Below are 17,326 nucleotides of genomic sequence, written 5' to 3'. Positions count from 1 at the left end.
TGATCTCTCTTTCCGCATGGTTAGTCTTATTAAGTATGGCTTTGTTTTTTTTTTTATTCTATAACTATCTCATACGGGACATACCAAAGCTCATATACTTAAATCTTTGTGGTTGGCTTCAGAAGTTTAAGATATACCTTTTTTTTCTCTCATACGGATTCGCTCGGATTTCCTTGCTTGGATTTTTGAAACTTCGACGAGGATTTAGAAATATCACCCCTAACTAACTAACACGTTTCGCGCCCAACACCGTAATTGCGCCTAAATTCTATCTAATTGCCCGTTTTGTTTTTTGTGATTTTGCTTTTCTCTCACCAGGGCTTCCAAGATCCAGCAGATATATCCCACATTCATGCGTCTCTAAAAAAAATACAAGGTTATATCTTTCTTACGTAATCTACGGCATATTTTTGCTTGTCTCTTACTTCATTAAGCTATATGTGATTGCCTCGGGACTACCTCTCATCGGTTTACTGGTCCCCTTAAGAATTTTCGTATTCTTTCCAACGCCTGTTTATTAACTAAGCCAAGACTTACCACTTTGCTTGGAGTCGTTACGTGCAACTAGCTTATTTTAAGCACTTAATTAACCAGGTTCCCAAATTTTTCGTATAGGGGCACTTCTTGTGCTTATCAATCCCTACCAAGTCACTTTTCTTGGAGAAAAAATTTTAGGATCTCTAAAAAAAACAACAAAACCAAATGCTAAAACAAAACATCTTTCTTACGGCGTATCACATCTAAAATCTCTCCAAATGCCCGTTTACGTAATTTTAATTCTTGTCCCCCTTCTAAAATTCTAACTGAATCTGTAAGCCAACCATACGTCTTAACTTATTTTCTACTAGATCATTTTAATCTAATGTATATTTACGGATAACTTTGAATTCTTGCTGTGAAAATCATAACATTACATAAGACAATTTACAATATTTGTTCAACATCATAAAAACATTTTCAAAAAAAAAAAAAAAATACCTTAATACATTTTAACATTTTGCAACAGTTATAACTTTTTTTTTTTTAACAACAAAAAAAAATCATCTGTAACAAAGAACAATTCAACAGTCTGTCCAAAACAATTGTCCCTTTTTTTTTTCAAAAACAAAATAAATGAACACGCAAAAGCCGAAAAGTTCACTATGAACACAAAATGCATTTCAAAACAATTTACACGCCGTTTCATAGAGAGTACATGCGACCTTTGAAATTCCTGTTTTGATTGACAGATTAAATTCAACAATTCGTCCAAACAATTTCATATTGACACACATTTTCTAATGGCACTTCTACAAATTTCAAAACAATAACATTAGGGTGACACAGTCTCTGCCTTCGCGTGTATGTGTGTGTGGTTTTTTTTTAACAGGCCAATTCATTTATCAATGAATTACGTTTGGTGACTTGTTTACTATTTTTTTTTCCATTACTACGAATTTCTTTTTACGGCATATCGGCCTTTTCTTCTTTTTCTTTTTAATATTTCTTGTATCTTTTGTTCTCTGTGTGCGTGTATGTTCAATTTTTTTTTTTTCATTTTTTTTTCTTCGCATTTCTGTGATCGTGTAATTTTTTTTCTTTTTCCGTGGTATTATTTATTCATTATTATTTTTTTTTTAATTATGTTGGACCCTTTTAAAACGTTGTGTTTCTTTTTCTTTTTCGAATTCTGTGATCGTGTGATTTTTTTTTCTTTTTCCGTGGTATTATTTATTTATTTTTTTTAATTATGTTGGACCCCTTTAAAACGTTGTGTTTCTTTTTTTCTTTTTTTTTTCGTGGTATCGACCCCAGGTTCGGTTTCTGCATCGCTGATGCAAAAGGTTCACGAACACCAAATTGAGAGTTGTTATATAGTTATTATTATTAGTATTAGACTATACCACTTGTGCGCGTATGTTACGTGAGTTCTTATTAGTAATGATATGTGTCTTAGTGAGAGTTCTTGTCTTATTACATATGATGTTGTATCTTAGAGAGAGAGATGTTGTTGTAATGACATTTTATAACACAGACATATAATAACGATACAATTTACCTTTTTGTAGAAATCACAACACAAAGATGAGCTTTATCCAAAACACATGGTGAATTTATTTAATACGACCGGTCGGGATTTCCTCATTAAGAACTCAAAGTTTCACATCTTAGTTTCTGAAGTAACGTCTCGCTTCAGACGTCCGCCTGTCTCTGAGTTTTCTCACTGACTGTCTCTGACTCTCTCCGACTCTCTCCGACTCTCTAACTCCCACCTGCTATATTGAGAACTCCATGCATCCCGGCCACGTGAGCAAAATTCACGTGTCTCAACATGCGCGACTTTTCACGTTTTCGACATTGATTTCCCAATAACCTATTTTCCTTGTGTAGTTTCCACAAAGGAATTTAACCTACATATCTAATTTATTTAACTCATATTTTATTATCCACATTCTTTTAACAATTGAATAGTTTATTTATTATTTATTTCATCCGAATTAACAATTTACTGGACATTCCATTTAAACCTATTGTTCTTTAAAACTTATGTCCAGGGTTCGATTTCTGCTTTCTCTTATTCCATTTTAACTAATCTCTCTATTTTTATACTTACATGAACAGGGGACAGCCCTTATCATGTAACACTTGTTCTCTTTCAGTGGGGGAGAAATCCTTCATGACTGAGACAATTTAACATTTCTGTTATTTTTCTCCAGGTCAAAAACCGACCCTGGTGTCTAACTGTCTCGTCGGGAAGCATTGTTAATGGGAACTCCAATATATGTGTGTGGGGGGGGGCGCCTGTGTGTGTGTGTGTGTGTGTGTGTGTGTGTGTGTGTGTGTGTGTGTGTGTGTGTGTGTGCGTGCGTGCGTGCTGGTTAATTATGCCAAAATATTTACATACAAAGATAAGTTAGATTTATATAAACGATAAAAATGGAATAAGTTTATCTAATGTAGATGTTTATTTTCACGCCAACCATAATAATACGCAAATCTTGACAGATTTAAATTCATAAAAAAAATACATAACATATAAGCGTGTTTGCAAGAGAATATATACAAACTATCGAAACAAAAACCAACGAAATATTTGTTTTCATTCAACGAAAGATAAATACAAAACAAAAAATAATTCGCCAACGTTTAATTTTTTCAAAAATCTTTATTCTCTTTACGAGTGTTTATTTTGTTGAACGCAAATTTTATACTAATCAAAGGTAATTAATTACTGCGTGACCCTTTGACCCTTGAAAGGAATCGGAAAGCATTTAAAATGTCATATTGCCCGTAATTCCTGAACAAATCCGAGATCCGAATTTAATTATCTTTTTTATACATCAATTAAACAGAAACTCTTGAGCAACAGCAACATTGTCTGGGAAATAAAAATGTCAGTCAGTTTGTCTTGTTTATGGGATTGCGGCCTCCTGTCGCTCGATCACTATAGATCGTCTGAATTAACGTTAATTAATGTTAAAATTTCTCTTCATTCCGCCGCAGTTGACGGTCCTAAGGGTTTATTTTCGTTGCTAAAGGAGCCAAAGGTGGCTTCCTTACCTAAGTTCGAATCCTTTAACCGACAATCGTCACTTCCTGCGCTGATAATTGCGAAAGAATGGAACACTAGTGGTTCATACTTTCGCAATCATCAGTGCTAAGTGATAATTACTGCTTATCGAGTAATCCTAACCCAGTTATCAAGTCTCGTTTGAATCCAGTTGCTAGGACGTTATACCAAGGCCAGCTTCAATTAACACGAGAATTAAAAGAAACTAAACACCTATAAATGCCAAATGCAGGCATAACAGGAAAGCAATCAGAGAGTTTTATAACGACCAGAAGTAAGTGCCATACATTTCTTCCACTGCTACTAGCGAGTTTTTTTTTGCCTCAGTGGTAGAACATCGGGCATTGGTCTCTAGAGAGCTAATTTTAAATCTCTCAAAGTCTAATCCTGCTAATGAGTCATACACAAAAAAATCACATGACCGTGGAAATATATGCACTCCGATATGAAGGCATCAGATTGATAAAAGTGACAAGCATCCCTTACCAGCATTAAAGTAAATGTTTCTGTATATAAACAGTTGAATATTTTCAATATTTTAAAGTATTACTATCGCAAATAAAATTTTTTTAAATTAAAATATGAATAAAATGGAAACATTAATAACTACAACTTCTATAACTTCTTTCACTTAACTTTCTCTCTCTCTCTCTCTCTCTCTCTCTCTCTCTCTCTCTCTCTCTCTCTCTCTCTCTCTCTCTTCATATATATATATATATATCCTCAAAACCTCTGGCCTTGATGAAGGGGAGACTAAAACTTGCTGCTATGGTTTCAAATGATCTGAAATAACAGCAAGTATATATATTTGTATATATAGTGTCCTGGTAGGCCTACTTCAGTTTTGCTGCTTCGGTTATCCCTTCTGTAGCCTTGCTAGGCCACTAATATATATATATACTTCAAGTTTCTTCACCGTTCCCCCTTTTCTTTTCTCTTTCTCACCCTTTTAGTCGATCTTCTTCCTTTTCAATTTATTTGTCTTACTTTTAGTCGATCCTGTTTCTTTTTACATTATAGTCGATCTTTTTTTTATAAGGTTTTAAAAAAAAATGCCCCACTTCGCTTTTAAACTATTACAATTGTGTTGTACTTCGAATTTAATATATATATATATATATATATATATATATATATATATATATATATATATATATATATATATATATATATATATATATGACGAATTCTCACGAGAATGAAACGCGGGATATTCTGTGTAACTTAATTGTACTAAACGGGCGAAACGTCGTCAAGTATTTAGGTCTTTCCACTTTCGCTTTTATCATATACTAGCAAGGCCATCCGGCGTTGCTCGGGATCATATTAGACAATGAGAAAAATTTTGAACATACTTGTTATTCTTAGAATAGAGGAAGTTTTTATGTCTATGTATCATTTGGCATCTTGAGCAAAAGAATATTTTACCTACCCTAGGACGGGTATTGCATAACATATGTATGGAATAATTGTACCTTCCATAAGACAGGAAATTTACAGCACGTATGTGGAAAAAAATTCCTTACCTAGGGCGGGTTATGGTCAACACATATTTAAAATTTTTTACATAAGTTTATGTTGTGCTAAATTTTCTGCATGTCACAGGTACGAGTTTGTTTTTACATCAGAGTGCTATAGTGAAGAAGCACCGGATTTTTTATATAAATGTTATATTACTCGAATATATTTCATGATTTTCGATTTTGATAACTTATGTACGTCACAGATAAAAATTTCTTTGTTTTTATATAGGTACTTCACAGCACAAGTGCCTTATTTCCTGTGTAAGATACTGTAGAAGTACCTTTTTTCTAATTTAAAAATGAAACAACTCGATACTTTTAAGTATCTTTTTTTTGTGCTAAATTTTCTGTGTGTCTAGAGTAAGAATTTGTTTGTTTTTGCATCTGGGTTCTATAGTGAAGAAGCACCTTAAATCTCATTTAAAAGTCATGCTATTCGAATATATAACGTGGTTTTCGGCTTTAATGACTTTTATGCACGTCACAGGTAGGTTTTCTTTGTTTTTTCATACTGCACAAGTACCTTAGTTCTTGGGTAGGATAATGTTATATTTTATTAAAGATTTAATTATAAATATACTTTCCATGATTATCTATGACTTCCTTCTGTTAATTCCATCATTGTAAAATCCTTTTGGCTTGGATTCGAAGAATTCACAACTGTCAGTTTTAACATCTTTCTGCATTACAAAAGCTGTTCGTTCCAAATGATTTTGTAAGCTACGAAACAAATGTTACTCTAAAGGAACAAGGTCAGGAGAATAGGGGGAATGAGGAAATTTCTCCAACCAAGTTCTTTGATCTTTTGTGATGTGATTATTGCTGTGTGGGGTCGTGTATCATCCCTTTTCGATTCATTAGAGTAAGTCTTCTTTTCCTCAAAGCTTGGTTCAAATGCTCTAATTTCTGACAGTAGATTTTAGCATTAATTGTTGCATTAGGTGCTAACAATTCAAAACGAATTATTCCTTGGCAATCCCACCTTATTGAAAGAAGAACCTTATTCTCATGAAGTTCTCTTTTCGGCTGTGGCTGAGGTCTTTCCCCTTTACCAAGCCATTGTCTACAACTCTTAACATTTCGATAAAAGATCCATTTTTCGTCACCAGTCACAAATCTATCGCAAAAAAGATTAAACAAGTTGGCGAGAATGGAGAGAAGGGCAGATGTCGACTTGGGATTTGAGATTGTTTTCAGACAATTCATGAGACACCCATTTTTCAGGTTTAGGAATTTTTCCAAGTTGTTGAAGATGACGTTGAACCGTTGTATGGTTTGAACTCAGTTTCATTGCTTCAACTGATAAAGCAGGATTTTCTTCAAGAGCTGCTTCAAGAAACTTGTCATGAAACTCAACTGGACGTCCGATTCGATCTTCATCTTCAAAAGTGAAATCTCCACTTCTGAGTTTCGCAAACCATCTTCTGCAAGTCTTTTCATTCACACATTCCTTTCCATAAACTGAGTGAATATTTCTAGCCGCTTCGGCTGCGGAGTTTCCTTTCTTGAACTCATAAAGCATTATATGCCTCCAATGATTCTTAGGCACTTCCATGTTAGTAGGTTTGTAATCAAACAAATTTACATTTTATCGTAAAAAAATGTAATCAGTTAAAATGCATCTAAACATAAAAATGTAAAATATTACACAATATTTTTTAAGTTTCGTTCCATTTAACAACAAAGGTAAAAATTCAGACAGCAGTTATGGGATGACCTGATATATATATATATATATATATATATATATATATATATGAATTATTGCAACCTCAAGTGTATTAAATTAATTCATTACAAATTGTTTCAATAGACAGGGTAAAAATTATCCGTCCATATCATCAGATGATTCAAGTTAAAATAAAAATAAAAAGGAAAGATATTTTTTTTTAATTACATATGAATATTTAAAACCAAGAGAATGGAAGTAAGAGAGAGAAAGGAGAGAAAAGAAAAGGGGAAAGAAAAGAGGGGGGAACAATAAACAAAAAGTAAAAATTAAATCAACAATAATAAAGATAACACAGGGCAAGAGAGGGGGGAAGAAGAAGAAAAGAAAGAGGAAAATAGATAATTGAGCGTGTCAAAAAAGTTTATTGGGTTCTGGATGATGACCTGCACGTGTCTCAAAACTGAAACAAAGTTAAAGAGTCAGCAATCGTCTATGACGACGATGGTTGGTGGGTGGGTGGGTGACAGAAAAAGCTAAGATACATCCAGTTCAGTTGAGTAAACAGATGCGTCCAATATATCTTATATAAAATCACTTTGGATAAGAAATCAGTTATAGATTCTGTTGAGTAGATTTTAGAATTGGAGTCGAGTTTAGAGAGGAAGGGAAATAAATAAAAATAAATAAAATAAGAATAAGTGAGTTGTTTGAAAAAATATAATAAATTTGTTGCTGTAAAGCGGTGTTGAGATTGTTTAGGATTATGGGGCTGTGAAAATGGTTGAAATTTCTAGGAAAGTGGAATTTTGTAGTGGTTTCAGACATTTAAAGTTTTAACTACATAAGTTTAGCAATTTTATTTTTAAATTTATTTACTCAGATATCGGAGTTATTAATTATTTGTAATGTTTAATAATTTATCTAAATAGATAAATTATTAAACATCAGAAATGAAACGTCAATTGTTTGTAGACATTATAAACTCCACCTTCTGAGCAATTTTATAGCATACTGAAGTTCATATGATACAAACCCCCAAATCTAAACAATTGCTCACTCTCAACACTATTACACTACCCATCAGAACTCAAAGCTATTGCATTAAACACTATTTACTTTATTACTTTTCAAGCAAATTACTTTAATTCTTAATTTAACATTTTTAATTATCTATTCTACTTCTTTGAGATTATCTCATCCTCCTTGTATCTTTAATTACCACATTATTTTTAACTGAAAAATTCTTAGAAATGTAATTACGTTCAATCTTCAAATTTCCCATCTTCTTCTACGTCGATGCGTAATATTCTACACTAATAATTCCAAACATAGTTATACATAATATTCTCCATTAATAACTTCAAACTTTTAAAAAATAAAATTACTAAACCTATGTGGTTAAATCTTTAAATGTCTGAAACCATTACAAATTCCCACTCCTCCAACGGAAAATTGAAACTCACAAAACAGGATACTCTCTAAGACCTAAAATATCTCAAATCCCCACCCCAGTATATAATATCGCTAAAACAACAACATTATCCAACCTTACATACCTAGTAAATACTGCATAAAATCTACCATCGACTTCATCGACCTTTTAAATTAAACTCCCTCCATAAATGCATAACCGCATCCTTCGGCGCTGAAAACCTCTTTACTAATGTCCCTATAAATGACACAATTAAAATAATCATTAATCAAGTATACAACCACAATGCAATACCCCCTCCAGCTATAAAACCCCAAGTCCTTGGAAAATTACTTTTAAATGCACCACACAAGTTCCCTTCACTGACCCTAATGGAAAAAATACATCCAAATAGATGGCATCTCAATGGGATCTCCTCTAGGCCCAACATTCACATAGAATACTATATGACCCAACTCGAAGATAAAATGTTCTCAGATCAAAAAAATAAACCCACCATCTATGCCCGATATGTTGACGAAATATTCATTGCAGCCGAATCAGTACAAGACATTAAAAAACTGAAACTAAACCTAGAAACACACTCCATCCTCAAATTCACCCATAAACCAAACATAAATAACAAAATACCATTTCTCGACGTATTTATAGATTCAAGCAATCCCAATAAATACACAACTTCAACATACAAAAAACCTACCAACAATAACGCGATACTCCTAAATTACCATAGCGAACGCTCAGAAAAATATAAAACAGCCCTTATAAAAAATTTAATTCCCTGCTCATACAATATAGCATCAATCCGACAAATATTTTACAAAGAACTAACAAACTTAAAACAAACCCTAATAAACAATAACTTTCCCAATGAAATCGTTGATAAGCACATAAAACTCTATTTAAACTCACCCCACAATAAAAACATAAACCCTAACCCTAACAAAAACGACACCATCAAAGTATACTATAAAAACCAATTACATACTAATTACAAAACAGATGAAAATATAATAACCAGAACAAAAAGAGCAAGCTAATGATATATTATACTAAATTAAAAACCTCCAAGTTAATAATTAAAAACAATAATACTAATATCACACTAAACCAAACTAATGTAGTGTATGAATTTATTTGTCCCTTCAAAGAATGTCTCCGAACCCACTCTAAAAAATCAAACAAGGCATACATAGGCCACGCAACAACATTCTCCCGACAACTAACCTATCATTTAGCTGACAATAGTGCCATAAAACAACACCTAACACCCCATGATAAAAACTTACAGTCGTATATTTTAACTAACAATATTAAAACTCGATACCTTAACAACTGCACACAACGACTAAAATTACTAGAAACCATATTTATCAAAAAACTGCAGCCCCTTTTCAACCGGATCTCATTTAAAACCGGGACAAATATATTAACAGTATTTAATAACTAACAAGAAAATAAATAAATAAGTAAACTATGAGAAAATCGAAATTAAAATTAAAAATAATTCCCCCCTAACCCTCCTACACCCACCTTTATAACAAAAAAAGAAACTATAAATACACCAAGCCTCAAAGGAAAAGAAAAAGATAACAACAACAATAACCGCTCCTAATGATAATCGGAGGCACCTATAGAAAAGCGTTTGAGTAGAATATGGCTGACAGCAGATCCACAAAATTTTATGAATGGTTTATAGTCCCGTGAACATAATTAAACTTGAAAATAATATTTAAAAATAGTGCGGATTCCATTTTAACTTTCATCAATTGTCCTGTTTTAACAACAACTTTTTTGGGCGCCATTTTATACAACATGCCAGCGGAAATTAAAAAGAATGCTCGGCGAATGGAAAAGATATCCAGAAAAATCGGAAAAAAAAGAATAACTCTGTCGTGTTCAAGCAGACGTGCTTGATTAATGACTTGCTGCCACTATATATATATGTACACACACACACACACACACACACATATATATATATATGTATATATTCTTTATTTTATTTTTCTTAAAAACTAATGTCATATATATAAAAAACAAGACACAACACGCACACACATATATATATATATATATATATATATATATAAACTAGCTGTACCCTGCCAGGCGTTGCTGTGGCTCAATTTGGTGTAATGGAAAAATCTAATAAAAAGAGAAAATGCATGTTTCTTATATTCTTAGTACAGCAATCCACTCCAAAAATTGAAAAAAAAAAAAAGGCGAAAATGTAAAAAAAATGGTACTCTTGCAGAATTGGATCCGGATCCTCGGGACTTTCCGTCAATCATGGCTTGGACTCGAACAACAGTGGATTAAGGCGAACGTTGCTAAAATGTTGAAACACTAAATGGAGTTTTTTTTGTTTTTTGTATTAAAAAAATGTGAGTTTTGAATTAGTATTTGTGTGTGTGTGTGGGGGGGGCGTTACAATACACAGATTCGAAAAAGTTGTCCAAAAACAAATAACTGAAAGCAAAGGTAAGGTAAGTTACGTTTCTACCTAACTGGATGATTTTTCAGTGTTTTTATTTAATGTAAAGTGTTTAATCAGCTCGAAAAACACACAGTGTTTATCGATGCATTTGAAAAAGACAAATGGTCGCGGACTCTGTTGAATATGTTAAGTTTGGGAGAATAAGTTAAAAACTATACAAAACAATGTCAGAAACCCATCGAATATATGTTACCGTGACATAGGCTGACATATTCGGAAGGTTTCTGAGAGTATTTTGTATATTTTTTTAGTTTTAACTCATTTTCCCAAACTTAACGTAATCAAAAGTGTCCGCTACCATTTGCATTTTTCAAATATACTGATAAACACTGTTTCTTGAGCTGACGAAACGTTACATTAAATAAAAAGGGTTTATATTACTAAACACAGATACGAAAAAGTTGTCGAAAAATAAATATATAACAAATAAATGCTATCAAAGACAAGATAAGTTACTTTTCTGCCTAACTGGATAAGATTTTAGTGTTTTTATTTAATGTAAAATATTTAATCGATTCGAAAACATACGGTGTTTATCGGTATATTTGAAAAATACAAATGACAGCAGACTGTGTTGAACACGTTAAGTTTGGGAAAATGAGTTAAAACTAAAAAACAATACAAAATACTGTTAGGAACTCACTCAATATATGTTACCGTGACATAGGCTGACATATATTCGGTGGTTATTTAACAGTAATTTTTACAGTTTTTTTTCCCCCCAAAAAACTTTATGCGTTTAACACACTCTGCCACCATTTGTCATTTTCAAATATAGAAATATAGCGGTAAACGCTTTGTTTTTCAAGCTGAATAAACATCTTACATTAAATAAAAACACTAAAAAATTATCCAGTTTGGTAGAAAAATAACTTATCTTGCCTTTGATAATATTTGTTATACATTTGTTTTTTGACAACTTTTTCGAATCTATGTGTACAGTAATACAAACCCAATAAAAACACAAAAAATTATCCAGTTAGGTAGAAAAGTAACTTATCTTGACTTTGAAAACATTTACTTGTTATATATTTGTTTTTGTTGACAACTTTTTCAAATCTTTGTGCAAGTACAAACCCAAAGGAGGTATTTTTCTGTCTATTTTTATTTTTGGTACCACGCTATTTTAAAATAGTTTTTCCAAGTTAAATTTAAATTTCACGATATCTTTTTTTTTTCTTTTTTTTTTGTATTTTTTTTACATTAGGTCCACCACCACAATTTTCTTTAAAATTACTACTTTTAATGACTACGTTTTTGACTATGCTGAATAAGAAAATCTCATTTATTTTTTTACATTAGGTCCACCACCACAATTTTCTTTAAAATGACTACTTTATAAGATTTTTGACTATGCTGAATAAGAAAATCTCATTTAAAATTTGCAGAGGCAAGTAGTTTTCGAGGTATAAAGACCTGTACTATGCACTATAATTCACTGGCGGCCATGAATAAACACCCTCAACCTCCCCATATTAAGAACGGCTTTCGGAATAAACACGTGTAACCCCTCCATGTTAAAAACGGCTTTTGGAATAAATACCACAATTCTCCCCATGTTAAGAACGGCTTTCGGAATAAACACCCTCAACCTACCCATGTTCAAAATTGTGGAGGTTGACCTAATGTGAAAATTTACCTTTTGTTTTTTAATAAATTGTTAGTTGAAAGCACAGAAGGCAGATTTGTCGTTTAGTTGTACAAATATCCTCGAACCAGGTAATCACTAAAAGGGACTTATGACTTATAGAGGTGGTGGATTTATCAGGTTTGTGTCTAACTCTCTGACTCCATAGAAATAAATTAAAAAAAAACATATTTTAAGGGTGAATAAAAAAAGGCAACTTTATTTACTATTTTGGAGGTATATAGAGAAGGTTCGTTTTGTGGCAGAAGAGAATGGTCATGAATGTGTGTGAGAAAATCAACAGAAAGAATGTTCATTGGGTTATACTAGACACCGCCAAAAATGGCCGAAAAATCAAGTTGTTGTTTTTTAAAACGAAATTACATTTATTAAAATCCATTATTTCTGAGTAACTTTTTTTTTCCAGAAAGATAAAACCCTGAATTTTATCATATAGAAAACAGAATAATGTAAAACTTTTTTCTACTATTTTTAATTAAATTTTAAATGTTAAATTTACCCAAAAAGTTAACAATTGACATTTTTGTCTTGCACAAAAAACGTATATAAATAGTTTAAAAAAAGGGGGGGTTGAAATAATTAATTTATTTATTTGTTGTCTAACTAAGATTTAGTGAGAATATGCAAAACTTTTATAATATAAGTACCTGGATTTCAAATAATTCCACTTATTCATATAGGAAACCAGTAACTTCGCGTCGATCTAGACAATGTTTACGTTTGTACTTGATAAAAAGCAAACTATGGAAGACCAAACAGGTCAAAAAAAACAACTTATTTTTCAGTGACGAAAATTTCAATGTATTATTAACGCTGAGGCTGGCCAGTACCAGATGGGTGACCATTTGTATGAGTTTGATTTTTAATGTGTATGTGTGTGGGGGCCAGGCTCCCCAAAATGGGGGGGGGCAATTTAAAGCAGAATAAAAAAAAAATTATTTCAGCGCGTTTAGTCCACCGTAGTCGAAAGGCGGCAAACGTTTTTAAACGGAATCGAAAAAATGGTGCTATTTTTAACACAAAGGGCACAATATTTATCGAATTTTTTTTGTATCGATTCTTCAAAGCATGCCCTGTTTAATAATGGTCATGCATTATTCGGCTCGCTAAAAAAAAAAATTATTAATTCATTTATCAAAGATTTTAAAATGGCCTTTTTCGTATAAATATTAAAATATTTTTTTTTATTTTGCTTAACGTTAATTAATTATTATACTTAACATATTCACCGAATTTCACACTTCAAAACTGAAAAGCGGGATAATTAAACACAATCGAAGTTCTGATATTCAGACGTCAAAATAAGGTATGCAAACAATTTTTTTAAATCTATAATCCTGTCCCTTACAACAACACAATATGTTTTGTTCAGTTTCAGATGATTATTTTAAGCATATTTGGAACCCCCTCAAAACAAGGGGGGTTTTGTAAGCAAAATATATATATATATATATATATATATATATATATATATATATATATATCGTTTATGAAAAATAAGTACACTGTTATAAAGTTCATTCTTCTCTTAATAATTGCTGAAAATTTCGTATTGATTGGATAATTACCTATTTTTGGTAGATTTTTAAAAAGACGTGGGGCCAGTACGTCGTTTTTGACTTTCATAACCTTTTCGGGGCTCTGTACGAGCCTTTTTCAAGTCTCACACAAAACACACATTCATATTTCAAGCTGTCATATACATACGCGCACACAAACATACGCGCCCACGTCCACACATGTACACTTATTCACGTTCGCGTACATACACTCAAATTCACGTATATATACACACACACTTACGTACACACATGTACTCACACACGCGAACACGATCACGCACATGGACGACGTCACTTCCGCTTTCTAAGGAAATACACATGCGCAAAATACACTCTGGAAACGAGTATAAAAACAAGGTGATAAGCTGTTTCTTTCTCTTTGGAACCAACTCTCAACTAGAGAGGTTGGGCGAACAAGCCGCGCGCCGTTTCGGCGCGCGCACGCGCACCTCACGCCCACTTCCTACTATGTATGGAGCACGAGCTAAAGGCTTTCTCACCCTTTCTCTTTCCACCTACTACTGGCCACTAAGAACACCTTCGCGTCGCTGACTACTAACTGATGACAACTCTGATATCCTCTCCTTTGTCTACACGCTGGACTGCCATTCTCAATTTTCCTACAACATTTATTTCTCTTCCCACGCGCGGACATGTTATAACTAAAATGTTCATTTCTTTTAACAGCAAATAAACGACATTTATCTTATCCATTAATTGTGTCTTTGTTTCCTTCAATTTCCATTCGTTTCATTATTATTTTGTAACGGGATTGGGGTATTTATATATCCTAGTCCCCTACAAATTTGGTGACCCCGTTATTTAAATGAAATGGATGAGGTTGAATGAAGCACTCATACACACACAGACTCTTTCTCTACAAAGATAAACTTTCCCTCTTCACCACTTAACGAGAGACGCACGCCAAGGTATAAACTTTCCCTCTTCACCACTTAACGAGAGACGCACGCCAAGGTATAAACTTTTCCTCTTCACCACTTAACGAGAGACGCACGCCAAGCTATAAACTTTCTTTCTCACCAGCTTACAGCGAAAGACGCACGCAAAACTAACCACGTGTGGTACCCTTTCTTTTACTTGTTTCTATCACCAAAGACATTCCTGTTCGTTTAATTCAATTTAACATGTCGTTCGTTTCTTCCTCGAGACAATTCATTTTCCCTCGGAACGCGAGAGGAGCACGCATTTCCTCCTATGCCACAAGTCCACAACAAACTGGCGCCCGACTGACTTGGAACGAACAAGCATGGCGACCCTACCGTTTTGAGATTAATTGTTTTGAGCGAGACGCGCGTTTTATTTGATAAAGAAAAAAACGAACTTCTCAACAAAGAAAACCAAGCGAACCAAACCACTACCCACAGGAATAGCTACTACCAACTACAATGACGAACCCTCGTCAGACTCTGCAAAAAAAAAAAAAAAAAAAGAAAAAAAAAAACGAACACGGAGTTGTCGACTTTCATATCGAATTTAAAAACAAATTCGAGCTTGACAAACATTTTCACAGTTTCCTGACATTACCCTGCAACAAACGCGAGGAGCAAAATCACATAGGCCTATGCAATTCCCTCCCGCACAAGCAGACGCAACAACAAAGAAACAGGACATCCCTATCTACACATAGGAAGAAGTTGAATCAACAATACGAGTTGAGATGCACGACGCACGCGGATAAACTCAAAACTTGGAAGTTTCGTTGACAGCCGGCAACCACGAACGCCTACACAACAAACGCCCGTACAGACAATGTACACACATTACCGCAGACGCACTTGCGAAGACAACAGTAACCAGACCCCGTTCAACAAGAACAAACACGCGACTAGCGCCCGTCCAAACGATGCACACATTACCGCAGAACCATGCGAAGCTACCGTCAACTGGACACACACACGACACCGTCAACACAAAAAAAAAAAAAAAAAAAAAAAAAAAATTTTCCTTCCAAACGGAACAATTCACTTCTCTGTCCAAGCAACTCTTTGCACATGTCAGCACACAACAGAAACCAAACCAACAAATGTCAGCCAAAAAAAAGAGTAAACGCATTTTCCACGCGTAAGTAAATACTTTTTTTTTACGAACAAACTCCGTTTTTGACATTCCGTTCCTTTGTGACGTTTTTTTCAAACAACCACACCAACAGCAAAAAAAAAAAAAAAAAAAAAAAAAAAAACAGAACAAAAAAATCAACTGCCGAAACATTACTCACAAAAAAAAAAAATATATATATATATATACATAAATATATACACTGCATGTATTTTTTTTTTCCTAGGAAGGGGAGTATTTGTACGAGCCTTTTTCAAGTCTCACACAAAACACACATTCATATTTCAAGCTGTCATATACATACGCGCACACAAACATACGCGCCCACGTCCACACATGTACACTTATTCACGTTCGCGTACATACACTCAAATTCACGTATATATACACACACACTTACGTACACACATGTACTCACACACGCGAACACGATCACGCACATGGACGACGTCACTTCCGCTTTCTAAGGAAATACACATGCGCAAAATACACTCTGGAAACGAGTATAAAAACAAGGTGATAAGCTGTTTCTTTCTCTTTGGAACCAACTCTCAACTAGAGAGGTTGGGCGAACAAGCCGCGCGCCGTTTCGGCGCGCGCACGCGCACCTCACGCCCACTTCCTACTATGTATGGAGCACGAGCTAAAGGCTTTCTCACCCTTTCTCTTTCCACCTACTACTGGCCACTAAGAACACCTTCGCGTCGCTGACTACTAACTGATGACAACTCTGATATCCTCTCCTTTGTCTACACGCTGGACTGCCATTCTCAATTTTCCTACAACATTTATTTCTCTTCCCACGCGCGGACATGTTATAACTAAAATGTTCATTTCTTTTAACAGCAAATAAACGACATTTATCTTATCCATTAATTGTGTCTTTGTTTCCTTCAATTTCCATTCGTTTCATTATTATTTTGTAACGGGATTGGGGTATTTATATATCCTAGTCCCCTACAGCTCCTCCGGCCGCGTGGAAAATCAACCGTCCTTTTTTCTTCTTCTTCAAAAACTCCAGAAAAAAACGCGCCAAAAACCAAACTTCCTTTTTCCACTGGAAGTCCCGCATCTTCCAGTCCGCAGTCAATTCTTATTAATCCACACAGACTCTTAAAGGTCGACACCGGTATCGAGCAAAAGTTTGTTTACATGTTTTACAAACTTTAAATGGGTAAAATATAAGCACATTATTGAAAATGTGATCATGTGATTAAAATTTAATTTCAATTTATCACGGTGTTTAACAAATTAAAAAATATAACGCAAGATGAAGTTTTAAAATGATTAAATGTTTTATTTTATTTATTTTGGGTACTTATGTGTTTTTGGTGCCGTGCTGAAATAATAACGTTATTATTTT

The 17,326-nt window shown here is 33.6% G+C and overlaps 1 long non-coding RNA gene across 1 annotated transcript; it reads left to right on the top strand.

Annotated features, from left to right (window-relative positions):
* Positions 1–13,971: 13,971 nt before the first annotated feature.
* On the top strand, positions 13,972–16,831 carry LOC145254749 (uncharacterized). Its single transcript, XR_013863798.1, has 2 exons — positions 13,972–14,816; positions 14,863–16,831. It is a non-coding gene; the product is annotated as an uncharacterized LOC145254749 (long non-coding RNA).
* Positions 16,832–17,326: the final 495 nt, after the last annotated feature.

Source organism: Euprymna scolopes, chromosome 30, assembly GCF_053919585.1.
Source record: "Euprymna scolopes isolate OS-2025 chromosome 30, ASM5391958v1, whole genome shotgun sequence".
NCBI lineage: Eukaryota > Metazoa > Mollusca > Cephalopoda > Sepiida > Sepiolidae > Euprymna > Euprymna scolopes.
This window is presented reverse-complemented; position numbering and strand designations above follow the sequence as displayed.